We start from the raw sequence: 19,500 nt of genomic DNA on the forward strand, positions 1-19,500 counted from the left end.
CAGTTCCAGAGACAAAGTCTGATGTCCACAGCAGGACATTGCAATGGTCCCAGCTTATGGAAGGACCATTCAGACGTCTGATAACAGAGGGGAAGCGAGGATAATAAACTCCCGAGTCTAGTGGTGCCTGTTTTCAGGCTTCTGTACCTTCTGCTGGACAGGAGCAGGGAGAAGGAGTGACTGAGGTGGGACTTTGGAACATTGTTGATATTTATCCATCCACTGAGAAATCTTGGGCGATGCCTCAGCGATCTCACGATGAACTAGTTACATAAGATGGGGACATTCATTGATGGCAGGCTTGTGACTCAATAAGCCCCAAAGCTCAAAGAAAAGTGCACAAATACACAGCGCCATATTTACGTTTCACAATATTCAATTGACGAGGGTCCCTTGGGGAACCATTGCTTGAGTATTGTGGTGAGGTTTACACCAGCTGCAATGACAGAAGGAAGAGCAATTCTTCACAGAATGTTTGGAATAAGGCATCGGATACACATGTTCAGTTGTGAAGAAAAATGACAGAGCACACGAGCTTTTCCAAACTGTTTCAACAACCTTCTCAGACAACGAGAATTCATTTCTTTCCGACCATCATCAGTCTTTCACCATCACTACAAATCTCTCACCCTGGATGCACCTTCTCCAGTACAATCACATCCTTGCTTATGTACTCCAGCACTCTGTCTTTTCTTGCTGACCAACATTCACAGTTCCTGATATCTAATATTTTCCTCTTGCCTTTGCCATTCGTCAATATGTTCCCTTAACACAGTTGCCTTTTCTGCTACATTTCAATATTCACAGACAAATGTCTTTGTCTCAGTATACCTACCTATACATGGGTCTTTCAATCTTAAAGCTCACCTGGAAATTCTGTGCAAAGATCCACTGACTTCTGCTGTGACTATGGCAAGTTTGGCATTAAACCTTGCTTTACATAGCTATTCATTAGCATGACTTCTTACATGTAGCAATTCAAAACCAAATTTGTCAGAGCCCCTGACATCTTATTTAAATGTTGTGCATCATATAGACCAAACTATAGACAACATGTAAACTAAAGCAGCCTCAGGGTTGCCTGGCAGCATCTTCCTCACAGCCAGGGGTCTCTTAAACACGACACACTAACCTCAGCACCAACAAAGTGCTGGAGTAACTCAGCGGGTCAGGCTGCATTTCTGGAGTAAAGGGATAGGTGACATTTCGGGCTGAAACCCTTCTTCAGAACCTAAAGGGTCTCGACCCAAAACGTCACCTATTCCTTTTCTCCAGAGATGCTGCCTGACCCGCTGAGTTACTCCAGCACTCTTTGTCTATCTTAAGTACATCAGGAGAGTGTTTTGAGAAGATATGCAGACAGTCAGAACTTGGCTTTATCTTTGACCATGAAGATGGGTGGAAGTGTTTGGTGAACAAACACTTTGAGACGAGAGTCACCATAAATGTGTACGTTTCAAAGGAAGTTATGGAAAGGGCTAAAGTTGGCCCTGAAGTCAAGGTCCTCAATTGGGGGAAGGCTGATTTCAACAGCGCAAGAAAGAACTTGGCAAAAGTAGACATAGAATCATGCCGCACAGAAACAGGCCCTTCGGCCCAACTCTCCCATGCCAGCCAAGACGCCTGTCTGAGCTATTCTCATTTGCCTGCTGGAAAATGGGGAACAAATGTTTGCAGGCAAAGATGGTATCTGGAAATACTGTGAGCAGTTTTGGGCCACTTATCTGAGGTGGGATGTGCTGGCTTTGGAGAGGGTCCAGAGGAGGTTAACAAGAATGATCCCAGGGATGAGTGTATGATGAGCGTTTGAAGGCACTGGGCCTGTACTTGTGGGAGTTTAGGATCCGCTGAGTTACTCCAGCACTCTGTGGATAATAAAATGCCGAGTGTGGACGTGGTTACCAGTAATGGGAGAGTCTAGAAAAAGAGGTCACAGCTGCAGAATAAAAGGATATACCTTCAGAATGGAGATGGAGAGGAATTTCCTTAGCCAGAGGGTGGTGAATCTGTGGAATTAATTGCCACAGACGGCTGTGGAGGCAATCAATGGGCATATTTAAAGTGATATATTCTTGGTTAGTATGGGTGTCAGGCAGGAGAATGGGGTTGAGAGGGAAAAATCGATCAGCCATGATAGAATGGTGAAGCGGACTCGATGGGCTTAATGGCTGGGTTCTGCTCCTATGTCTTATGGTCGAGGTGGGAGTCTTTTAAGTTAGTAATACCTCCGGGATGACATGTTGCAGTAAAGATTAAAAGCAAAGACGGTATTGATTAGGAAATCTTAGATGATAATAAGGTTAATGATGGTTTGATCAGGAAAAATATGGAAGCATATGAAAAGTGGAATTAAGGAACTCTCTTGATCAAAATGGCAGTGGTTCTTGAAGAGCTGACTAACAATTTTGGGAATTCTGGGATGTGCTGGCTCTGGAGAGGGTCCAGAGGAGATTTACGAGAATGATCCCATGAATGAATGAGTTAACGTATGATGAGAATTTGTCACCACTGGGCCTGTACTCGCTGGTGTTTAGAAGAATGAGGGGGGACCTCATTGAAACGTACAGAATAGTGAAAAGCTTGGATAGAGTGGATTTGGAGAGGATGTTTCCACTAGTGGGAGAGTCTAGGACTAGAGGTCACAACCTCAGAATTAAAGGGTATACCTTTAGGAAGGAGATGAGGGGGAATGGTCTAATTCTGCTCATCACTTATGGACATGACTTTGCACTGACTGCCTGCAGCAATCATACAGGCCACACACTGACAGATGTTGCTATACTGGAAGCAATGGGCAAGAGTTAAGCATGCAAACACTGTACAGTGCCAATCTTCAATTGTCTTAATCCCTTAATGCCCAGTCTACCCCAAAGTCTAACGCAGCCTTCAAACACACCTAGAGCAATTAATAAACCAGATCGTGCTTGCTGCCCTTAGTCAGGCCAGGCCTGAACCAAAGGTAGACACAAAAAGCTGGAGTAACTCAGCGGGTCAGGCAGCATCTCTGGAGAGTGATGTTTCAGGTCGAGACCCTTCTTCAGACTGAGAGTCAGGGGAAAGGGAAAGGAGAGATATAGACGGTGAAATTTAGAGATAGAGAACAAATGAATTAAAGATTTGCAAACATGTAACGATGATGAAGGAAACAGGCCATTGTTAGCTCTGGGCTCATTGAAAATGAGTAAAGGGCCTAGTCCCACTGTACAAAGTCATTCAAAAGTTCTCCCGAATTTTCCCTGGATTCGAACTCAGAGGATGTCCATAGTGGATCAGTAGGAGTTCGTGGATGTCTCGTAGCTGCTCGTACGAGTAAAAAGTAACAATTTTGTTCATCACGAGTATTTTTTTACTCGTGGACATTTTTCACAGTGTTGTAAAAACGACACGAGTTTACCATATTTCCCGAGTACCTAACGTTAGCATTACGAGCCGCTACGGGACATCCACAAAATCCTACGGACCCGCTACTGACATTCTTCGAGTTCGAATCAGGGGAAAACTCCGGTGAACTCTTGAATTACCTCGTACAATGGGACAGGCCCTTTATACAGAGAATGAGACTCAGCAGGACGACAGGGAAACTAGTACAATGACTAGGGTGGGGGAGGGACGGAGAGTGAGGGAATGCAAGGGTTAACGCGTATAATGACTAGGGTGCCTGTTCAAATCCAGTGTCCACCGTGCTGCCTTGAAGCATTCCAGCCACGAGCGCAGTGGTCAGTGTAATGGCAAACCCTCTGGCAGCATTTGGCCTGCACTGAAATGTGTAGGAAGGAACTGCAGATGCTGCTTTAGACCAAAGAAGGGTCTTGACCTGAAACATCATCCATTCCTTCTCTCCAGAGACGCTACCTGCCCCACTGAGTTACTCCAGCATTTTACCTGCACTGAAATGTCAGGCACCAAATCCATCAACAAATTTATCCAATGTCAAAACCACAAGGAACATTAAACATCCCCCAATATCTCAAACATTCACAATTTAAATGAAGGGTTAAAAAAAACTAAGGTGTTGCACACATCTTGAAAAAAGAATGACATTAGATACATTAAAAACCTTTAAATAATATCCTCACAAAAAGTCACAAGGTGCTGGAGTAACTTCAATCTGAAGAAGGGTCGCAACTCGAAACGTCACCTATCCATGTTCTCCACAGATGCTGCCTGACCCGCTGAGTTACTCCAGCAATCTGTGAAACGTCACCTATCCATGTTCTCCACAGATGCTGCCTGACCCGCTGAGTTACTCCAGCACTCTGTGAAACGTCACCTATCCATGTTCTCCACAGATGCTGCCTGACCCACTGAGTTACTCCAGCACTCTGTGAAACGTCACCATTCCATGTTCTCCACAGATGATGCCTGACCTACTCAGTTACTCCAGCAAGTTGTCTTTTTTGTTTTTGTCAACCAGCATCTGCAATTCCTTGTTTCTACAAAAAGATTTCCGGAGCTCAGCTTTAATGGCAGTGCCTTATATAAAAAAGTGACCTTTAGTCTGGCAACAGTGATCTTTGGAGAGATACAGAGTGCTGGAGTAACTCAGCGGGTCAGGCAGCATCTGATGAGAACATGGATAGGTGATGTTTCACAGAGTGCTGGAGTAACTCAGCGGGTCAGGCAGCATCTGTGGAGAACATGGATAGGTGATGTTTCACAGAGTGCTGGAGTAACTCAGCGGGTCAGGCAGCTTCTGTGGAGAACATGGATAGGTGATGTTTCACAGAGTGCTGGAGTAACTCAGCGGGTCAGGCAGCATCTGAGGAGAACATGGATAGGTGACGTTTCACAGAGTGCTGGAGTAACTCAGCGGGTCAGGCAGCATCTCTGGAGATAAGCGATGGGTGACGTTTTCATCACAAGAGATAGGAATAAATTAGGCCATTCGGCCCATCAAGTCTACTCCGCCATTCAATCATGGCTGATCTATCTCTCCCACCTAACCCCATTCTCCTGCCTTCTCCCCATAACCTCTGACATCCGCACTAATCAAGAATCTATCTCTGCCTTAAATATATCCACTGACTTGGCCTCCACGGCCTTCTGTGGCAATGAATTCCACAGATTCACCGCCCTCTGACTAAAGAAATACCTCCTCATCTCCTTCCTAAAAGAATGTCCTTTAATTCAGAGGCTGTGCCCTCTGGTCCTGGACTCTCCCACTGGTGGATACATCGGGACCTTTCTTTAGAGCCGACCTGAAATGTCACCCATCGTTTATGTGCAGATGTTGCCGGACCCGCTGAGTTACTCCAGCACTCTGTGTCTATCTTGGGTGTAAACCGGCATCTACAGTCCTTTGTCTCCGCGGTGATTCTCGGGGGTCCCGGGTGTTTGATGAAGAGGACTTGGTGTTGATCCAAATGGACTGTGATGGCGGTGAGACAGACCCATGATGTGTGTGTGTGTGTGAGAGAGGCTGCGCGCTTGCAGTAAACAACACACTAGGAACCATTTCCCCACTGTACACACATCTGCGCCCACACACACACACACATGCATGCATGTATGCAGTCTAATGCCCGACCATCACTGTCCATCCTGCGGCCACAGATGGCTTTTAGCAAAAGGCATCACTGGATACAGTTGACAAGATTGTAACGGGGCCGGCGGGCCAGCTGTGTGTGCTGGAGCTGGAGATGTCGGGGGCCGGACAGGTCAGTGTGCGGGAAGCACCCACTCACTCCCCGCCGCCCGGTGCAACGTTGTGGCCGGTCCCGCTATACACAAGCAGCGGGCACTTGTCAACATCCGCTGCCCGATGGCGATGCAGCTGCTCTGGACCTTGGTCCCGGTGCCCGGTGCCCGGTGCCGGCTACACGCGGGGCCGGTGGGACCGGGCAGCGGGCAGTACCGACTGGGCGAGCGCTGGTGCTGAAGCGGGCGACGCTTACCTGGCGACGAGCCTGTGGCCGTGAATCAGCATTGGGATTGAGCAGAGTGTGCGAGCGAGGTGTGAGACAGCGATTATTATACGCCGCTTGCCTTTCAATCATTAGCTGCCGGCCGCGCTCAGCCAAGTGTGACAGAGTGTGTGTGAGTGGGCGGCCCGGGCCCTCGCTCACTGTCACTGTCACTGTCACTGTCACTCACACACATACACACTGACACACACACTCACTGACACACACACACACACACACACACTCACTGACACACACACACACACACACACACACACACACTCACTGACACACACACACACACACACACACACTGACACACACACACACACTCACACACACACTCACTGACTCACACACTCACTGACACACACACACACACACACTCACACACACATTCACTCACACACACTCACACACACTCGCTCACACACACACACACACACACACACTCACACACACATTCGCTCACTCACACTTACCCCCACAAAGCCCCGCTCTCCAACACCAACAGCTCGCCTCCAGTAGCAGCAGCTGCAACGTCCGCTTCTTGACCCCCCTCCCCCCACCTCCACCCCCACAAGTTGAGCCACAATCGCGGCCACAGACAGCGACCAGCGACCGGCACTGGGACAGCCGGGCACGCGATGTCACAATGACTACCACACGTCAGCGCATCTCAACAGGGCTGCTTCCGTGTATAATTGTCGTCTGTGCCAGCAAGCAACATAACGATGTGGCGCTCTCACAGAAGAAACAAGGAACTGCAGATGCCGGTTAACCGAGGAAAGACACAAAGTGCTGGAGAAACTCACCAAGGAAAGACGTTCCTTATGTGGTGGGCCTGTCCCACTTACGCGACCTTTACAGGCGACTGCTGGCACCCGTGATAGGTCGCCGAAATTTTCAACATGTTGAAAATTCAGCGGCGACCAGAAAGACGCCACGACTCTTTGGAGACCTCTCACAACCATGCGGGCTGGATGGCCGTGAGAGGCCACCCACGATATGTTGCCAGGTCAATGGATATTTTTAAGGCAGAAATAGATAGATTATTGATTAGTACGGGTGTCAGGGGTTATGGGGAGAAGGCAGGAGAATGGGGTTAGGAGGGAGAGATAGATCAGTCATGATTGAATGGCAGAGTAGAGTTGATGGGCCGAATGGCCTAATTCTGTTCCTGTCACATGACCTTAACACCTTCAGTTTTGTATAAAGGATCATTCCATTGGTGGGTGCATTCCAGTACCAACAGGGAAGTACACAGGCTGATTCTGGCCAACAGTGCCTTGTGTCTACATGTGCCAAGTGCCTGTACAGTTCAGTTTAGTTTATTGTCACGTGTACAGAGGTGCAGTGAAAAGCTTTTGTAATGTGGAAACCAGTCAGCAGAATGACTATATATGATCACTATCCAGCCATTTACAGTGTATAGATACACGATAAAGGAATAACATTCAGCGCAATTCCGATCAAGGATAGTCCCAGGGTCACCAATGAAGTAGATAGTTCAGGACTACATAAGTCTGAATAAGGGTCTTGACCTAAAATGTCACCCATCCATTCAATAGACAATAGACAATAGGTGCAGGAGTAGGCCATTTGGCCCGTCAAGCCAGCACCGCCATTCAATGTGATCATGGCTGATTATCTATAATCAGTACCCCGTTCCTGCCTTCTCCCCATATCCCCCGACTCTGCCATCTTTAAGAGCCCTATGTAGCTCTCTTTCCAGAGATGCTGCCTGTCCCGCTGAGTTACTCCTGCATTTTGTAGTTCAAGACCGCTCTCTAGTTGTGGTGGGATGATTCAGTTGCCTGATAACAGCTGGGAAGAAACTGTACTGGCTTTTTAGGAAGTCCATTAGTCAACAAACACTCAAGTGTGTCAGTAACTCCATAGCTACCTGTTTAGAAATGATGCTAACCGATCCTTCTAAACAAGTATCGACATATTGGACTCAGTTTACATTTCGGTTAATTTTTTGTCAAATAATGTGCAAGTCATTTTGTAATGCACACTGTTGATCTGGAGATCACCAAGGTTGAAGGATCTCTGAGGTTATTGCATTTATTTTATTACTAGAAAGTTATCTCTGTTACTTATTTTAAGCAAGGTCTGCAATGTTCCACGATAGATGACTTGCGATTCGCATCATGAGTGGTCACATGGACTCTGCACTGTAAATGGGGTGCCAAGTCTACAAGTTATAGTAGTAGAATTAGGCCATTCGGCCCATCGAGTCCACTCTGCCATTCAATCATGGCTGATTTCTGCCTCCTAATCCCATTTTCCTGCCTTCTCCCCATAACCCTTGACACCCGCTCTAATCAAGAATTTGTCCATCTCTGCCTTAAAAATATCCACTGACTTGGCTTCCACAGCCCTCTGTGGCAATGAGTTCCACAGATTAGCTACCCTCTGACTAAATAAGTTCCTCCTCACCCCCTTTCTAAAAGAGCGCCCTCTAAGTCCAGCAAGGACTCTAGTCAGAGTAGGAATTTGAAGTGGAGGGGGAGACTATTCCTGGGGCCTTAGTCAGTTACATAAACTTGAGGAGGTAATTATATCTACTTGTGCTGCTCTTACACACAGCTAGAACAAGTAAATCCTGTCGCTAAGAATCTTCTCCAGTAACTTCCTTACAGTAAGGATCTCTGGCATAATGTCTTTGTCCCTATTTGGTTTGTTCCTGTTGCCTTTCATAAGATCATAAGAGATAGGAGTAGAATTAGGCCATTCGGCCCATCAAGTCTACTCCATCACTCAATCATGGCTGATCTATCTCTCCCTCCAAACTCCAATCTCTTGCCTTCTCCCCATAACCCCTGACACCTGTACTAATCAATAATCTATCTAACTCTGCCTTAAATATATCCACTGATTTTGCCTCCACAGCCGTCTGTGGCAAAGAATTCCACAGATTCACCCCCTGCTGAATAAAGAAATTCCTCCTCAACCCCTTCCTTTAATTCTGAGGCTATGACCTACAGTTCCAGTCTCTCCCACAGGTGGAAACATCTTCTCCAGTCTTCTGCAACCTTGCCTATGTCTAGGGAGGATACAAAGATATTGGTCAATGCCAGCAATCTCCTGTTTAAGAAGGAACTGCAGATGCTGGAAAATTGAAGGGAGACAAAAGTGGTGGAGAAACTCAGCGGGTGCAGCAGCATCTATAATAGGCAACGTTTCGGGCCGATACCCATGAAGAAGCGTTTTGGCCCGAAAAGTTGCCTGTTATAGATGCTGCTGCACCCGCTGAGTTTCTCCAGCACTTTTGTCTGCCAGCAATCTCCTCTCTTGCTTCCCTCAGTATCCTGGGATAAATTCCATCAGGCCCTGGGGACTTATCCACCTTAAGTCCTCCAGCGGATGTAACATATCCTTCTTTATATCAACATGCCCTTGAATATCAACATAACCCTCTCTGATCTCACCTTCTCATTTAGGGCCTCACCCACTCTGGCTCCAGGCATAGATTCCATCGCTTGTCCTTGAATGGACCTACCCTTTACTACTAATACACCAATACAATGCCTTGTGATTCTCCTTAAGTCACCCTGCTAAGGGTATGTCAGAGGCCCCTTTAGTGTTTTAAATTATTTTCTGCTTCCTGTAAATTCCTCAAGAGCTTTGTCCGATTTCAACTTTGTAAACTTTGGGCCCCAATCATCCCTATAAACATATTGTGACCTCAATAATTGATTATATATATTAATAATTCAGACACGATATAAAGCCACAACCAGATTTGTCCACGATGCAAATGTATGTTGCATTGTGAGTAGCAGCATAAAATTACAAAGTGATCAAATACTGAGTCGGCACAATAAGCTACACTGTGGCCAATTGATTTTGATATCGCCATATGATGGATTGCTACCGACAATAAAGATACATAGGGAGACAATGTCCGGCAGAATGTTCGCCTTTTTACCCAGAACAGTTTTGCATTGGGAAGTTTTGCAAATCGGAGTGTAGAGAGATAGTTTATTGTCACATGGACCGTGTAGGAACAAAGACATTCTTTGTTATTTGCATCTTTATCTTCTTGCGCGTGGCGTGCACAGCCGAAAGTTGTAGGACAACTTGTTCTATTTGCATTCGTCGATACAGGGCGGACCACGTGAAGGTTGCAATCTCCCACCCCTGGTTTTATGTATACACAGTACAGTACACAGAACAGTACACAGTACAGTACACAGTATAGAGTACAGTACAATACAGTACACAGTACACAGTACAGTACACAGTATACAGTACAGTACACAGTGCACAGTGCAGTACACAGTATACAGTACACAGTACACAATATACAGTACACAGTATAGAGTACACAATACAGTACACAGTACAGAGTATACAGTATACAGTACACAGTACAGTACACAGTATACAGTACACAATATACAGTACATAGTATAGAGTACACAATACAGTACACAGTACACAGTACAGTACACAGTATACAGTACACAGTACACAGTACAGTACAGTACACAGTGCAGAGTATACAGGATACAGTACACAGTACAGTACACAGTATACAGGACACAATATACAGTACACAGTACACAATACAGTACACAGTACACAATACAGGACACAGTACAGTACACTATAAAAGTATACAGTACACAGTATACAGTACAGTGCACAGTACAGTACACAGTATACAGTACACAGTATAGAGTACACAATACAGTACACAGTACAGTACACAGTACACTGTACAGTACACAGTGCAGAGTATACAGTACACAGTACAGTACAGTACACAGTATACAGTACACAATATACAGTACACAGTGCACAGTACATTGCACAGTACAGTACACAGTACAGAGTACAGTACACTGTACACAGTCGCCACAAGGCACCGACAAAGTTACAAAGTACCCTTAAATATTGTTGGTCTCTTCTTCGTCCCCCCCCCTCCTCACCACCACAGGCCCCTCTTGTTCTTGGGGCCCCCTACCAGGCCAGGTCCCCCTTTGTTCTCTACGACACGGCTCGTCCACCTCGGCCCCCCGGTGTCTCCGGCCTCGATGTTCTACGTCCAGTCCTCGATCTTGCCGGGGTGGATCTGGTCAATGCCGGTGGCTCGGGCCCCGAGTCCGGAGTCCGCCATGTGCGAGCAGGGCATACCCATTCCACTGGTAGGTCCGCTATGATCGGTTCACGGAGACTGAGCTTCAGTGGGCAGTTCTCTGTCCACGGGCGGTGAGCTGGGGCTACTTGCCGGCTACTCAACAATCATTCATTAATGATAAATCTATCATGGGATTCCAAACCGTTGCATCAATTGGCCATTTCAAATGGAACAGAACTTAGAAACATAGAAAATAGGTGCAGGAGTAGAGGCCATTCGGCCCTTCGAGCCTGCACCGCCATTCAATATGTTCATGGCTGATCATCCAACTCAGTATCCTGTACCTGCCTTCTCTCCATACCCCCTGATCCCTTTAGCCACAAGGGCCACATCTAACCGCCTCTTAAATATAGCCAATGAACTGGCCTCAACTACCTTCTGTGGCAGAGAATTCCACAGATTCACCACTCTCTGTGTAAAAAATGATTTTCTCATCTCGGTCCTAAAAGCCTTCCCTCTTATCCTTAAACTGTGACCCCTAGTTCTGGACTTCCCCAACATCGGGGAATAATCTTCCTGCATCTAGCCTGTCCAACCCCTTAAGAATTTTGTAAGTTTCTATAAGATCCCCCCTCAATCTTCTAAATTCTAGCGAGTACAAGCCGAGTCTATCCAGTGGTATAAGTGTTTCATTCACCATGCAACAATTGGTACTAAGAAAGAGTGCAGGAGTAACTCAGCGGGTCAGGCAGCATCTGTGGAGAACATGGATAGGTGACGTTTCACAGAGTGCTGGAGTAATTCAGCGGGTCAGGCAGCATCTGTGGAGAACATGGATAGGTGACGTTCCGGGTTGGGACTTTCTTCAGACTGATTCTCATGATCTCCTTCATGAATCATCACTTTTCACAATTCCTCTCCCTGTCCCTTTGAATTCCTTTCAGACAGACTGTGTTACTGGTGAAAGGCAACACTAACACACATGGCGACAGGCATTGATCTGATGTTTCTGCCTTTCATACGGGTCCCTCCTCTGGCCACAGTTAGTATTTGGTGGTCCTGAACAGGCAGGGTAAATGAACTTTGCCTGAGAGGACAAACGTGGGTTAGTGGCCAAACAACATGACAGCCTGGCATGGATCCAGTTACTTCAGACTCATTTACATTCCTGGTACAGTTTAACTGAAAATGGTCACCGTCAAATGGCTTCTTCTTCTTGCGAATGAAACATAAACCAAAGGAATAGTTAGATCTCAAGCCGGGTGTTGAGCAGCCAGGTTGTTGTCTCTGTTGCCGTCAATGTCTGCCAGGCCCTGACACAGCTCCATTTGGTGGGTGGTAGAGCGGGCACCCAGAGATGACATGGTTGGCTGTGTGTTGTTCTGCTCCACATTCACAGGCTGGGCTCTGTCGGAGGGAGCCCCCATCTCCACACGCTGGCATTGAAACGCCCAACTCCAGTACCAAGTCTTTAAGAGGGAACTGCAGATGCTGGAGAATCGAAGGTTACACAGAAAACTGGAGAAACTCAGCCAGCAGCATCTATGGAGCGAAGGAAATAGGCAACGTTTCGGGCCGAACGTTGCCTATTTCCTTCGCTCCATAGATGCTGCTGCACCCGCTGAGTTTCTCCAGCTTTTCTGTGTAACCTCCAGTACCAAGTCTGTTGAGCTTCACCCATCCATGCTCCTCTGGGGAGCTCAGACCCTGGATAGCTTTTATCTGGTGAAGAGATGTAGCTGTATAATGGAGATGAGGTTGCCTTCCACTTCTGTGACCACTTGGTGGCTATCCAGTGCTGTCAAGTGGCTATCAAGGCTTAACTCGAGCATGTTGACTTGACATTAGTAATGTTGGTAATCTTCCTAGCTGAGGCACGGCAGGATCTGCACACTGCCAACGGCTCTCACGCCTGCAAGACCATCTCTGCACAAGGAAGAATGTTATTTACCTGAAACGAAGACGCATTTTAACAGTGCTGTGTTGAGATCATCTATAATAAAGCAACATCAAACGTCAGGAAGGTTTTACATGACCATATTCCCACTGGATGCCCTTCATTAGTTACCATGTTCCAGCATCAGGGCACAACAATGATCTTCAGGCCTCGGTTTGGATGCACAGAATCTGCTCCCGTATTCTTTGGTTTGTGCAGATTCCTTGACAACTCTTGAGAAGATTTTGACCAGGGTGGGATGATCTCCAACTCCCACCAGGACCAAGTGAAGAGTGAACCTGGAGTAGGTGTCCAGAGGACATGCTCAGGTTGAAGAGAGACATGTTAAAGACGCCATATATCTGCTCCTGTGGGGAAACCATCGTATGTGACATCTCTGTGTTCAAACAGGGAGAAAACAGCTTCCCTTTGGCTCGTGTAGATCTGGTGTAGAGTTACAAGTTACTCATGGATGATCTTCCCTGTCCACAGAGAGTAACGAGTTGCTCACTGGTGGCCTCTTGCTGTTCAACGAGTAGAATGATCTCCTGACCAATTATATCTGGTTAATGAGGATATCAGTTCCTCCCCAGTGTCAATTTGATACGCATTTAATGCTTCAATCTGCTCCCAGAGGGTGGAGACTAGAGTCCAGACCTCTGCTTGAACCTGTGTGAGAATGCGCAGGAGGAGAGAGACTGGCCACATGTTCCTCCATCACTGGTGCTGGCTAAACATGGAGCATCTTGCTCAGACTTGGCAAAGACATACAGCCCAGGTTGGAGATCATGGACATGTGATAGGAGCAGAATTAGGCCATTCAGCCCATCAAGTCTACTCCACCATTCAATCACGGCTGATCTATCTCTCCTTCTCATAGAAACATAGTAAATAGGTGCAGGAGTAGGCCATTTGGCCCTTCGAGCCTGCACGCCATTCAATATGATCATGGCTGATCATCCAACTAAGTATCCCGTACCTGCCTTCTCTCCATACCCCCTGATCCCCTTGGCCACAAGGGCCACATCTAACTCCCTCTTAAATATAGCCAATGAACTGGCCTCAACTACCTTCTGTGGCAGAGAATTTCACAGATTCACCACTCTCTGTGTGAAAAATGTTTTTCTCATCTCGGTCCTAAAAGATTTCCCCCTTATCCTTAAACTGTGACCCCTTGTTCTGGACTTCCCCAACATCGGGAACAATCTTCCTGCATCTAGCCTGTCCAACCCTTTAAGAATTTTGTAAGTTTCTATAAGATCCCCCCTCAATCTTCTAAATTCTAGCGAGTACAAGCCGAGTCTATCCAGTCTTTCTCAACCCCATTCTCCTGCCTTCTCCCCATAACCCCTGACACCCATACTAATCAAGAATCTATCTATCTCTGCCTTAAAAATATCCATTGACTTGGCCTCCACAGGCTTCTGTGGCAAGGAATTCTACAGATTCACCACTCTCTGATGAAATAAATTCCTCCTCATCTTCTTAAAAGAACATCCTTTAATTCTGAGGCTGTGACCTCTAGTCCTAGACTCTCCCACTAGTGGAAACATCCTCTCCACATCCACCATATCCAAGCCTTTCACTATTCTGTACGTTTGAATGAGGTTCCCCCCTCATAAACTCCAGCGAGTACAAGAGTACAGGCCCAGTGCCGTCAAACACTCATCATATGTTAACCCACTCATTCCTGGGATCATTCTTGTAATCCTGACTCTAGTGATCAGGTCGGGAGGAGTCCCCCCCGCCACGGGTACCATGTAATCCCGTGCTACCCGCTCCATGGTCGGATAGTCGGCGACTAAACCGTCTCCCCCACCTGGTTTGCCAGGTGAGGAGGGGGCTGTGGACCCCCCAGCAGGACCAAAAACAAGACCTGTCAAAGGGCGGATGAGGTCCTAGTGAGCCAACGGCCACCCACACTTCAGTAGAAGTTGCGATCACTGTCGTACAGAGCATTGTAAGGCACCGTGCCTGTTGATGGTTTCAACGATGATGATAATAATGCTGACTCTGCACAACCTCCTATGATATTTTGAGAGATGGCCTCGTCCATGGTTTCCTCTGTCTCCTACCTTCACACAGCCAGGTCTGACTAGCTGCTCCAACATATTCTGTGCATCCACATCAGCCTTTTCATGAACATGCAAAATGGGGATTTTTGCAGATGAACGAACACTGTAGCAACTCCTGGCACAAGGAAACAATCTGTGTGCTGACTCAGCAAGATGTTGACGACATTGGGGCATAGCCTAATGTGTGGTTAGCCACCCATGCACCATACATGCAGCCCCATAGCAGAAGCGTCCCGTCGCGGGGCTGGGAACTGGAAGTGTCCTGAGCTAATTCTGCTACCGCCATCATCTACTGCAACAAGTGTTGGCTCCATCTGAATGTCGCCGGAAGCTTGCGTCCTTTTCATGACGGTCGATGACAGCGATGTCAACATTTGAAACATGGAAGATGGACGTGAAAGAAGAAGACCATACATGTACCAAGAAATGACCATCCAAACGGAAAAAATAGTCCTCCCGTTGACATTCAAAACATTATTGCGAATTTCCCAATTCAATTTAACTGGAACAGCAATGTAGGTATGGAGGTGACAACAGGATGAGAGGCTGACTAACTCCTGTACTTAATGCTTGCATCACAGAGAATAAAAATTATCCAACCACACCATGAATTTCATGATTCACCAAATTACGGGTATGATCTTTGGTACTCGCTCTGATAAGTAACTTTATTTATTGATGATTTCCTATTCTAATGTTTAGTAACTTGGATTAGATTTATTCATCTTTATTAAGCATTTGTATGATAAACCTTAACCTTGTCATGAGGTTGTCACGGTGGCGCAGCGGTAGAGTTGCTGCCTTACAGCGAATGCAGCGCCGGAGACCTGGGTACAATCCCGACTACGGGTGCTGTCTGTACGGAGTTTGCACGTTCTCCCCGTGACCTGCGTGGGTTTTCTCCGAGTTCCTCAGTTTCCTCCCACACTCCAAAGACGTACAGGTTTGTAGGTTAATTGGCTTGGTATAAGTGTAAATTATTCCTAGTGTGTGTAGGATAGTGTTAATAAGAGTGGTAAATCTCTGGAACTCTCTGCCACAGAAGGTAGTCGAGGCCAGTTCATTGGCTATATTTAAGAGGGAGTTAGATGTGGCCCTTGTGGCTAAAGGGATTAGGGGGTATGGAGAGAAGGCATGTACATGATACCGAGTTGGATGATCAGCCATGATCATATTGAATGGCGGTGCAGGCTCGAAGGGCTGAATGGCCTACTCCTACACCTATTTGCTATGTTTCTATGTAATGTGCAGGGATCGCTGGTCGGTGCGGACTCAGTGGGCCGAAGGGCGTTTCCGCGCTGGCTCACTAAACTAAACTAAATGTGCACACAGTAAGTTCATATACAGTAAATAGCAGTATGATAATTACTAGATAAACTGGTTTAGAAATGCTGATTGAGGGGTAAGTTTGACACAATGGTGCCACAGGATCCCTTTTTATCCACAAGCTTGAATGCCGCATCCAAGATGCAGCAAGTACGCACTGTTTTAGCACCTCTGTGTCAACGGACGGTTTAGCGACAGCAACAATGTTAAAGCAATTCTGCTCACATGCAACCCTGCAAATACCTCAGTTGTGGTCAGGTGACTTTGTGGATGAATCCCTTTTCACTTCGTGACGAGGAGCTTTTCCAAAAAACAATGAATGTAAATATCGTAAAAATGCAAAGAATGAACCAGGCGATACTGGAGTGAAAGTTACAACACACGGAGCTGAATAGAGACACACTGTTGTTGAGATCAATAGCAATGAACCTGAGGGAGAGATGGAAGTAAAGGAATTGGATACGTTTAGTGACCAGGAACTCCAGATGCTGCAATCTTCAGCAATGCAGACTGCTGGAGGAACCCAGTGGGTCTGGAGGCATCTGTCGATGGAATGGACAGATGATGTTTTACATAGAAACATGGAAAATAGGTGCAGGAATAGGCCATTCGGCCCTTCGAGCCTGCACCGCCATTCAATATGATCATGGCTGATCATCCAACTCAGTATCCCATCCCTGCCTTCTCTCCATACCCCCTGATCCCTTTAGCCACAAGGGCCACATCTCTAAACTCCCTCTTAAATATAGCCAATGAACTGGCCTCAACTACCTTCTGTGGCAGAGAGTTCCACAGATTCACCACTCTCTGTGTGAAAAATGATTTTCCTCATCTCGGTCCTAAAAGCCATCCCTCTTATCCTTAAACTGTGACCCCTAGTTCTGGACTTCCCCAACATGGGGAATAATCTTCCTGCATCTAGCCTGTCCAACCCCTTAAGAAGTTTGTAAGTGGGAAGAAGGGACCCTTCTTCCCACTGGTAGATGCAGGAGGCACAGATCAGTTCCATTTGTTACACATTTCAGCTCACCTTCTCTATCTTAGGGGAAGGAATTAGCAAAGTCCTCGTCGAATATTTAGTAGAATGTACAATAAGATGAAATAATAAAAACTCGTGACCACAAGCTAACTAGTATGATGGAATATTTGTCTGTTGTCAGGCACACTGCAGAATCGCTGCAGACATAATTATTAACCATGCATTTAGGAAATCTCCACTCCTGCTGAGAGTGAGATTGCCGAGAGTTAGATTGCAAGATTAATTTAGACAATGCAGCTCCCTGTGACTGCAGAGACAGCAGTAGTTAACACGTCACTCACTAACCACTCAGTTGGTCGACAATCTTCAACAAATGTTGATAAGCATGTTGAACAGATGAATATTCTCCAAACAAAAATAATATGTTGCATTGTTGATGGTTAATGTATGCAGGCACTTTCACCAAGCCCTTAAAATTAAAACAAACATGATGGTAGGAGGGGGGCATGGATCTTACCCAGGTTAGCGCGACGACTTAAGGTGGGAGGGAGAGATTTAAGAGGGACCACAGGGGGATTTTTTTCACTCAGAGGGTAGTCTGTATCTGAAATGAATTACCAGAGGAATCTGTAGAAGTGGATGCAAGTATGATTTGTAAACACCATCTGAACAGATATATAAGAGTAAGGGTATGGAGGTCTATGGGACTAACAAAGTAAAGTGGGAGCAGTCCCATATGCCCTCTTGGTCAGCATGGATGAGATGGGCCAAAGGGCCTGTTTTCATTATGTACAGCTCTGTGACTATATGAGTGAGATGAATAAGAATGAGAGTTCTCAATGAAACTTACAAAACTCTTTGAGAGGCTTGATGCAGGGATAATGTTTCCCTGGCAGGGGTTGTTTATAGCCAGGGTTCAGTTTCAGAACAGGGAGTAGGGCATTCAGTATTGAGGAGAACATTTTCAATCCGAGGAAGCCGAATCTTTAGAATTCTCTCCAACGGGAGTTTGAAGGTTCAATCAGAAAGTTAATTCAAAACTGAAGGTTGACAAAAATGTGTACCGCTGCTGGCAAATTCATTTCACTTGCACTTTATGTGCAAGTGACGATTAAAACTGATTGTATTATATTGTATTGTAAAATGCTGGAGAAACTCAGCAGGTGAGGCAGCATCTATGGAACGAAGGAATTGGTGACGTTTCGGGTCGAGACCCTTCTTCAGACTGATGTGGAGGTGGGGGGAGGAGAAAGGACGATGCAGAGACAGTGGGCTGTGGGAGAGCTGGGAAGGGAAGGGGAAGGAGGGAGAAAGCAAGAACTACCTGAAATTTGAGGTCAATGTTCATACCGCTGGGGTGTAAACTGCACAAGCGAAATATGAGGTTCTGCTCCTTTAATTTGCGGTGGTCCTCACTCTGGTCATGGAGGAGGCCCAGGACAGAAAGATCGGATTCGGTATGGGAGGGGGAGTTGAAGTGCTGGGCCGACGGAGATCAGGTTGGTTATTGCGAACTGAGTGTTGGTGTTGGGCGAAGCGATCGCCAAAAGTCCCGGTTCTTTCTTAAATAATTCAAAACTGAGATTGATTGTAGCTTTAAATCTTAAAATTGGGAGAGTATTATTAAGAGGATCAGCTGTGATCTTGATAACTAGCAGAGTAGGCTTGAAGAGCCGAAAGGTATTCTCCTACTTCCTAGAAAGGACACAAAATGCTAGAAAGGACACAAAATGCTGGAGTAACTCAGCGGGTCAGGCAGCATCTGTGGAGAACATGGATAGGTAACGTTTCACAGAGTGCTGGAGTAACTCAGCGGGTCAGGCAGCATCTGTGGAGAACATGGATAGGTGACGTTTCAGGTTGGGACCCTTCCATCATTCTGAAGAAGTTGTGGACGCTGCCCAGACCATCACATAAACCAACCTCCCTTCCATTGAGTCCATCTATACCACGCTACCTCGGTATGGCCAGCAGCATAATCAAGGAACAGTCTCACCCTCTTTTCCTCTTCATTCACTCCCTCTTCTTAGGGCAACTAATCAATACACTTGTATCTAGAGGCAGCTGTTTATGCAGAGTATTTGAAATCAGGACAAAATCCTTTAGTATCAACCACAACACACAATAAAACCGTGGACTTTAACCACTTTTTAAAACTCTAGAAAGCAGCAACCTCCCTGTGGAGTTGG

At 46.4% G+C, this 19,500-nt stretch overlaps 1 protein-coding gene across 3 annotated transcripts in view; it reads right to left on the minus strand.

Moving 5' to 3' along the window:
* Positions 1 to 19,500, minus strand: part of abat (4-aminobutyrate aminotransferase) — an 82,651-nt gene that overhangs the window by 63,094 nt on the left and 57 nt on the right. Inside the window, exon 1 of one of the 3 annotated variants that reach the window (XM_055650989.1) lies at positions 6,386 to 6,526. The exons of 1 other annotated variant lie outside the window; for it this stretch is intronic. The gene's annotated coding sequence lies outside the window, so the exon portion shown is untranslated. Of the gene's footprint in view, positions 1 to 5,894; positions 6,025 to 6,385; positions 6,527 to 19,500 lie in introns of those variants that run through there. One more of the 3 variants, XM_055650988.1, reaches the window with a different exon arrangement.

Source organism: Leucoraja erinacea, chromosome 20 (genome assembly GCF_028641065.1).
Source record: "Leucoraja erinacea ecotype New England chromosome 20, Leri_hhj_1, whole genome shotgun sequence".
In the NCBI taxonomy this organism is placed as follows: Eukaryota; Metazoa; Chordata; class Chondrichthyes; order Rajiformes; family Rajidae; genus Leucoraja; species Leucoraja erinaceus.